Source organism: Coffea arabica, chromosome 3e, assembly GCF_036785885.1.
Source record: "Coffea arabica cultivar ET-39 chromosome 3e, Coffea Arabica ET-39 HiFi, whole genome shotgun sequence".
In the NCBI taxonomy this organism is placed as follows: Eukaryota; Viridiplantae; Streptophyta; class Magnoliopsida; order Gentianales; family Rubiaceae; genus Coffea; species Coffea arabica.
The window spans coordinates 17,057,789-17,067,160 of record NC_092315.1 but is presented as its reverse complement, the minus strand read 5'-3'; the positions used below and the strand labels follow the sequence as shown (position 1 = coordinate 17,067,160).

Below are 9,372 nucleotides of genomic sequence, written 5' to 3'. Positions count from 1 at the left end.
CCTAGAGATAAGAAATTTTATGTTACCTTTTAGAGATTGGAAACTGAAGCTGATAAGATGGTATAGCCAGATTTTTTTAAGTGGGTTCGTCATTCAATCTAAGAGTTTGGAGATTGGAGTCTGGATCTTTCTTTTGAGTTTGAGAGAAAGAAAATGAAGAAAGACGAAGAAAATGAAAAAAGAAGGAGGAAGAAGAAGAAACAGCAAAGAAAAAGGGAAAAACAAAACTTATCTTTTTTGAAGAATTAAGTGGCTTTTTTCTATTCCTTTTCCTTTTTGGTCTCATGAATTTACAATTATGTCCTCAGTAAATTTAGATTATTTTAGTTATAATAATTAGTAAACAAAATGTGGCAACTTATTTGTTAGTTTTCTTTTCTACATTCTGTCAAATATTGTAGTTAAGTGGCATAGATTTTGTAATTAAGGGAGTTAATTAAGTGTCCCACTTTAAAGTTTACGAATGCAAGTAGGAGCAGGCCACAGTTAAAGGGTACAAATGGGAATTAACGCTTAAACTTACCAAAAAAAAAAAAAGGGAACAAAGCAATTTGATAATGATATACACCAACCAAAAAATAGCCTTGGTTTTGTTCTCAATTTGAAATAATAACACGTTACTAATTTTTGGGCCATCACATCCAAAAAAAAAAGAAAAGAAAAAACTTCACATACTTCAAATACATGATGACTAATCCTGCTCTTATTTGTGTTTTCACTTCAAAATAGCCTTGCTTGAAGCAGGCTTTATTAGTTCTAAGGCTCAGCATCCACAGCTTGACCAGGATATCCCCCATAGCGTCCGCCACCACCTCCTCCATAGCCCCAACCTCCATAGTTCCCTCCGCCTCCTCCTCCAGGATCCCCTACATAGTGAGGATTCCCTACATAGTGAGGATTCATAAGTGTGGCTGCATTGAGGATAATAAAGCATGCACGTTCATTAACGTAATCTGGGAATGACCTTGTCAAAAAACTCATCTGGGCACTGGGATCATACAATTTGAAATTCATGTTTTTTGGACTAATGTGTTCCATGTTTTTTGTTTTAAAGAATACCAAACCAATAATATTATATTCAGGTCTAAAATTTGTCTTTCGACATGCAAGTCAAAATCAGTGATTTTTAAATACTACCTATTGATAGGTAAATTAATCCAAATCAACCCAAGTCCCACGCCAGTAAAGGGCTGTACGCTTAAATGAAAACCTTATGGAAGGTGTATTTAAACTTTAAAGTAGGTTCTTAACACTCCAAAGCTGGATAAATTTAGTACATAATTACAAATTTGAAATTTTGTGGTCCTGAATTTAGGTTAATAAATGTCAGACATAAGCTCAGAGAAGTTAGGAGGATATTGGATAAGAACAAATTGAGGACAATGGATAAGAGAATAAATGTCTTACAATCGTTAACTGACGTGAAAACTGATTGCTAGAACTACAGCCACGGAGATGCAAAAGAAAAGAAGTGCCTTGGAACCCATTTTTGCTCGAGGAAAATTTATGTATTGAAAACTGATTTTGTGAAGGATGAGAAAGCTGGAATAGATTGAAAAGTTATGCATTGAAAACTGGTTTTGTGAAGGATGAGAAAGCTGGTATAGATTGATCTCTACTTATAGAAAAATCTATGCCACAAAGTACTTCAATTACACCATTGATAGTCAAAATATTTAAACAGTAAGAGGCTCAACATGCATATTCATTGTCATGTTAATGAAGAGCTTTTCCTTTTTTTTCTTCCTTCAATAAATTCTTTTTCTTTTATTTTCCAAGTTCCTTCTATATTTCTTTTCTAAGATTCTTACTAGGACATAAATTAATTAAGTTTTGTTAAAAAAGACTGCAAAAATCTTTTATATGTGTCATTAAACATGAAGATTGTTATCAAAACATCACTTTTAAACAGTTAAATTTTCTTTTAATTAATCTCAAGAGAATGAACAATTGAACAAGTATAAAAAGAATGTAGCGCCTACAATGTGCAACCCACATACTCCTATATTAGTTATCGTAAAAGTGAAACTTACATGTAAAATATTCAAACTACTCAAGTTGGACTCAAGTAGCTCGACTTGAGTTTAATTCGACAAAAACTTATTTAAGTTCTTAAAAATTCAAACTAATCTAAATCGACTCGAGTTTGATTTGATAAAAACTTGTTTAAATTTAACGTGATAAATAAATAAGTCAAGATTAAACTTAATTTATAAACAAATAAGTTTAAATATTAAAATATTCCAATTGATTAGACTCATTTAAGCCTGAACTCCAATGTCAAGAAGAATTACAAAATCTTAGAGGTAGGTGGCTAACTGGCTCCACAAGCCACCCCATTCGTTACGTTGAGGCATCGTGATAAGAACGAGGTGGACGTCCGCATGTTTTGCAAGACTAGGATATTTCCTTATCTTGACTCAGAAGTCCATTGGACCTTTGCCAACAGGGGCCCAACCTCAAATTTGTGCAAAAACAAGCATGGGTGTTGTATCCTAACATTATTTTTACTCTTTTTTCTTTTGTCGACAAGATAAATTTTTACCCGCTGGTGAATTTTTCCAAGTGCAACTGTAATCACATATTATGGTTTCCCAACTTTATCTTGCAGAATTTGCCTACACAATGAAAGTTAACGAAAAGTGTGATGTTTATAGTTTTGGGGTCCTGACAATGGAAATAATCAAAGGAAAGCATCCCGGACACTTGACTGCTAATGTGATGTCTTCAAATCATGAAGATGTAGAACTGAAAGACTTGGTCGACAGAAGACTTCGATATCCCAATCAAGAAACTGAAAAGATCCTAATATCCATTTTCAAACTTGCAAGAGAATGTCTACACGCTGATCCTCAATGTAGGCCAACAATGCTCTTTATTTCCAGGTTGATATCAACTCGTGAACCATCTAAGTAACTTGTTTGTGATTAACCGGGGCGATATGAGTCTCTTAATCATTTCTTTCCTTGTTAAATTAATAGATGCATCACATATGTAGAACTTGGATGATGTTTTTGAGTTTTTGCAGGTTTCTTGCCTCCTATTAAATGCAGACTGCAGTGCCTCACTTTTTTCCCCCTGCATAGCACAATCAGGCATCAGCAGAAGATGATATGATGCAGAGCATGTATTCTATGTAAAAATAAAATTTGCGTAGCTAATAGAGTTTATAGGGGGCAAAGCAAGGTTTTGGAAATGTGTCGTAATATTATAATCCTTGAAAGTAATAATTCTATGAAATTGTCTTCAGTCTTAATGGTCTTTGATCTGCTTTTATTATCTCCTTGTAAATCAAAGTTCATATTTTAACTAGTCCATAACTTGGACTTTTTTTTTCCAAGTAAACTCCTTTAGTTTGTCTAGTAGTTTTTGAGTGCAGTTATTGACAAAAAGACTGGTCTATTTGGATTAGCTGTTTTTAGGGGTGTTTTTGAAAAATTTTAGGGTAAAAAACAAAAAAGTCCCCTGTGGTTAACCTAATATATAGAAAAGCCCTCCATGGTTTCAAAATATACAACACGACCCCTCATGCTTTGAAGTAAATTGTAAAGGTGACGGAATCCGTTAAACTTAACGGAAATGGATGAAATGACCAAAATGCACTGATATAATTAAGCAAAAGACAGCTCAAAAAAATCATTTGTTTTATTCTCTAAGTAGAGATAATTGAGGGTTAAGGGGTAGAATAGGTATATTTGATAAAAATTAGGCATAAAAATTTTTTTTTAGGTTCCAATAAGTCATTTCCGTTAAGTTTAACGGATTCCGTCACCTTTATAATTTAGTTCAAAGCATGAGGGGTCGTGTTGTATATTTGAAACCATGGGGGGCTTTTCTGTGTATTAGGTTAACCACAGGGGGCTTTTTTATTTTTTACCCAAAATTTTACTGTATGTTTTTGAAAAACATACACATCCAACTAGCTTAGTGGAATGTTAATTTATGTTTTGTGTTTTTCTTTTTTTTTTTTAGCATTTTTTTCAATTACCCAGTGTAGAGGAACTTATGTTGCTCATTGATTATGAATGCTCGCATGTTATATGCGTGATAAGCTTTCAAGTTTCTTCCATTTTTGTGAAGCAAATATAATTTGTGTTAATATAGGATATAAAATGATCAACATTTGAATACTAGAAATGATTCTTGAAACAAAATTAATTTCTTTCATGATATGTATTCCCACTATTTTGTGTTTGTATTTTTCTATGAACAATTTATCTTGGACATTCTTGAACTTTTTGGGCTAATAAAGTTTTAGAATCCATCAAAATAATTAGTCCAAAACTTCTTGAAATGCTTCTCCTAATTTTGGCCAAAATTAATCTCACTTCTCATCCAATATTGAACTACAACATAAATAGCCCAATCTACAAAGACTGATTGTGGTTTAGATATCAGGTAATTACTGCTCATCTCCTAGAGATACTCAAGTTACCCTTTTCTATATATTCATTAAGAAAAATTAGTCATAGAAGATAAAAATGGTCAATAAAGGGAAGGATAAAGGGACAGAACAAGAAGACCTTTGAGTCTTCCCTGTATAGTAGGGATAATCATGGATTCTCTCTAAGTAATCTCCATGTTCCTTTTGATCCCACTTTTCCCATCATTTTTAAGACTTATAAAAGAAATTACCATTGCTTAAAGTCATGATGACAGAGTCAATCATGAAATGTTTGAAAGACATTGATGGAGGGCAAGAAGGGAAAAGGGGAGAATTGAAGAAGGGGAAGTGTTGGCAATGAGTATGATGGGATGAGTTGGGCGGCATTTTTTTGTTGGGGGGGGGGGGGGTTGGGTGGGTGGATATTGGACACTTACAACACTAGTGAGGGCCAAGTTTGATTTTAAATATATTGCCAGTTGATAAAACTAAAGCACTTAATATTTGAATCGAGTTTAGCTTAGTAAGTATTTACTTGAAAAGCAATAATACACTAATAAAGACTAAAAAATGAACTAGATTACTTGATATTCGAATTAACTTTGGATTGATAAGAATGATTTGAATTTGGTTTCACAAACTATTCAAACCAAACCTAAATAAAATTTTGTGTTTGGTAAATTATCAAATACGACTCAAACTTAGTTCTATTAGCATACAAGTGAAATTTATATGTAAAAAAGTTTGATCTACTCGAACTCGATTTGAGCTTGATTAGATAAAAATCCATCTATAATGTACTTGTAAATAAACAAGCCAACATTAAGCATAGTTTCAAATTCATTAAAATTAATAAAATAAGTTTAAATATTAAAATGTTCCATTAGATTAAATTCGTTTAATCCCCTAATTCCCGCCACCAATTTCCCCACGTTAGTGCATCGTGATAAGAAAGATACGAGAGTACGAGACAAGACATCCTTATATGTTAAGGACTAGGATTGGTCCTCATCTTGACTTGCAAGTCTTTGGACCATTGGATCTCAAGCGTTCCAATCTAAAATAGAGAAGACTTGAAAAAGGGAAGGATGAAGACACAGGACAAGAAGACCTTTGTGCCAAATCCACGAAAACTGACTTTTACCAAAAAAAAGGAAGACCTTTTGTCTTCCTTGTGGGTTGGTACTCTCTAAATAATTTCCACGTTCCATTTAGTCCTACCTTTCCCATTATTTTCGAAGACTTACAAAGAAGTTACCATTGATTAAAGTCATGCTGACCGAGTCAATCACAAAATGTTTGAAAGATATTGATGGAGGACAGGAGGGAAAAAAGCGAGAATTGAAGAAGGGGAGGGGTTGACAATGAGTATGAGAATTTGAATGGATCCGAGACATTACAAGTTGTATTTTACTCTATTTTGGAGATAAAATGATCCTTTTATTTTGTATTACACCATATTCTGATTTAGGTATACCGTATATACTTTTTTTTACTACACCATTTTTTCAAATCAGTTAAACCAAAGGGCAAAATTGCACTAAATTGAACTTTTGGAGCCCCATCAGCGGGTGGTGAGGCAAAACTTGGACACGTATATGAGGAGGGAGTGCCAAGTTTGACCTTAAAACATATTGCTAGGTGGCGAAAACCAAGATTGAAAAGGATTCGCTTACTAATTTTGCTTAGGATTCACTTAATACCCCAATAAAAGATAAAAAAAAAACTAAATTACTTGATATTCGAATCGATTTCGACTCAGTAAGAACTTATTCGAGCTTAGCTTCACCAACCACTCAAAACAAACTTAAACAGCATGTTGTATTTGATAAATTGTCAAACCCAACTTGAACATGATTCTATTAGCATAAAAGTGAAATTTACAAGTAAAAAAGTTTAACCTACTCGACTTCAAATTTAATTTGATTAGATTAAAACTCATTTAAGTTTGGCTCTGTAAATCAACAATCTAATGTTAAGCACAATTTCAAGTTCATTAAAAATAATAAAATAAATTTGAACATTATGGTATTTGTCGTGATTAATTCGTTATTTTCTCCTAATTACAATGCCAGGGATTAGGAATTTAAAAATCTTAGGGGTAAGTCATCCTACCTGCCACCCCCTTCTCCATGTTGGTACATCGTGATAAGAAAGAGACAAGGCAATATATCCTTATACATTACTAGGAGGCGTTCACCGCGCATATAATTCAAAGAGTGGCATGCCCAGTTTTGGTCAATAAGCTAAATTGAAATTGAAAAGTATAATAAAGGACATAACAGGCCATTGATGTAGCAAAGTTATGAGTAAAAAAATATTGTAGCAAACATATAAGTAAGAAAATACAATATGTAGATTATCAGTCGTTAATGTTGAGATTGTTTATGTTGAGGTTGTCAATTAGACCTTCATCCATAGTGTAGGAAGTGATTATTTAATGAGTTGCATATCTGATGAGCCTAAATGTGGAAGGAGAAGGCTTGATGTAGCATATAAGCATCTTGCCATGCAGCAGAGTCATCAGATGATGAGTTAAATATATGTTTTGGTGGAGATAGAAAAAGAAAGTAATATAAGCTCCTGAAAAAATAGAAGGAAACAGTTGTTACACAAGAAGAAATCATAATTAATTACCTCCATCTATAAATAATAGAGTTCAACAGTTGAAAAATTAGTCAGTCTTTCAGCTTCAAATGACATGGCATTAGCATATAAGGTTCCAGTTGAATCCGTGATCGCAATTAAAATGCAAGCCTTGGAATTAGTAAACAAATATAAATGTGATACCAGTCATAGACTGGTTAATTTAAATACAATATACTATTTATAAGTACCTAGGTTGGAGATCAATGCTTGCTTGATAGTAGATGCATATAATTTTCTGCTTACGTATATAATTGTTTGGATGATTACAATTTGGACAAGCTATATAGGTTAGTTTCTGAGGTTTAGAGTGGAATTCGATGACACCTCTAATCCATGCAGTTTTTGGTTTCTATAAAATAAAAGAACAAAAAATGAAGTTGGAAAAGACTATTTAGTAAATATAAAGACCTTTAGCTGTCTAGTTAAATTGCAGAATTAGAGTTTTACTGAACGAAGCAAAGTGGCTATGTCAAGGATTCGATTGTGATCAACACGGGGAAGAAAGATGCATGGATTAGTATAACTGTTGATAAGTGCATAACTTGTGTGTTTTTAGTGTCTTTTATTAGTTAGTTTTGGTGTGTTTTAACTACTTTTATAGCTAATTATCTAAGTTTCAAGTGAAAATATGCATTTTGTGGTTTTAAAGTGTAAAAATTGCATTTCTATAGATTTTAATGGTAAAAACTTCATATTTTGTAGGTTTAATGATTCAATCATCAAATAGCATGAATTGAGAAGATAATTGGATTATTATTGATGATTTTGAAGTAGTTTAAAGAAGACATGAAGTGCAAAGAGGAAATACAAGCAAGAACAAAAGAAAGGAAGTTTCAAAGTTTTGATATCTTGTGGTAATTTGGCAATATCTTGAGTTACAAGTATCAAATTAAGGTAATTTTTAAACCATTCTGAAGCTAAGATATAGATCTACATTTGATATGAGATATCAAAGTCCAGTTTGGTCATTTTCATTGTCAAAAAATCGAAATATAAAAGTTTAATTTCATTATCGAACAGAGTTCTGACCAATCAAGGTATTTTGATCATTTATTTGTCCATAGAGCTCCAAATTGGATGATTCTTGATGTATTGGAAAGCTAACTCAAATATATACAATTTTATGTTTACACAAGAGTTAGTTCAGCCTCCATCATCAAAAAAATATCAGTTGAATTTGGACCAAAAATAGAACAACGATGAATTCTGCCCAGAAAGTGCAAAACTGTAGAAGCAATATGTAGGATGCAATACATGATTCAAGGTCGCATTTTCAAGGTTGTGTATTCATCATTTTCAGCTGCAACTTGTTCTTTGTTCACACAACTTTCTAACTCAATTCCTCCAAGCAATTTTGGCTGTATCTGACCAAAAAGAGTATGGAAAGTTGGAGAACCAACTCTTGGGAGTTTCAAGAGGCAAAAATAACAGCTAAAAACAAATTATTTGGCTCTTGTATTATCTATAAATAGCAGCCTTTGGAGACCATTTTCACAATTTTGGAAGGCAAGAAAAACTCCACAAAAATATAAACAGCTAATCCAAACGGACCCATAGTTTTTACTAGAATTTCCTTAGTTCATTGGTTAGAGTAGATTAGTATAATTAGAGTAGTTTATCCTTCTTGTATTTATAGTTAGATTTGGATGAAAACTAAGGAGCAAGATGAAGAGGTTAGTCTCATGTGATAAGGGTGATATCTCTTCTACTACTTTTTCTCTTGTATTTGATTTCCTATTTAACTATAATACAAGTTTGGATTTGTGTTTTTATCATGTTTAGTTAAAATTTGTGCCTAGAGTTATGAATGAACTTTCTATATCTTGTTAGTGATGTTTACTTGGTTATTTGATTATATTAATTTGAATAAGTTATTTATCACTTTTACTTATCTAATCATGATTAACTGGCTATTAATTGTGATAATTTTAAGGTGTTAAGTTTGCAACGAGAATTAGACTTCAACACTAGTTCAAGGAAGTAAAAAATCTAAAGAGTACCCTCATGAGAGTAGAGATGCACCTATGTGACTTTAATGACTTGTTTTATATAATTTCATAGAAGAAATGAACTTTTAGTTAATTCATAACCACGAGAGTAGATATGGCTTAATTACAAATATAGTTGATTCACTGCGAGAGCAGGTTTCATATGTGTGACAACCCCACCTTTCCCTAGGGCGTACCCTAGGGTTTAGAGGACTGTCTGGCCAACTCTAGCCAGGACTCATTCGCTTTCACTTCAAGAATACAAATTACAACTTCAAAAGGAAATGAAACCACAGTTCCAAACTTAGAATGTACATTTATGCTCAAGTCTATCTCAAATGATCATACATT

General features: G+C 32.7%; 1 long non-coding RNA gene across 1 annotated transcript; it reads right to left on the bottom strand.

Moving 5' to 3' along the window:
- Positions 1-588: 588 nt before the first annotated feature.
- On the bottom strand, positions 589-1,553 carry LOC140038679 (uncharacterized). Its single transcript, XR_011842247.1, has 2 exons — positions 1,408-1,553; positions 589-884 (listed from the first exon to the last, which is right to left on the bottom strand). It is a non-coding gene; the product is annotated as an uncharacterized lncRNA (long non-coding RNA).
- Positions 1,554-9,372: the final 7,819 nt, after the last annotated feature.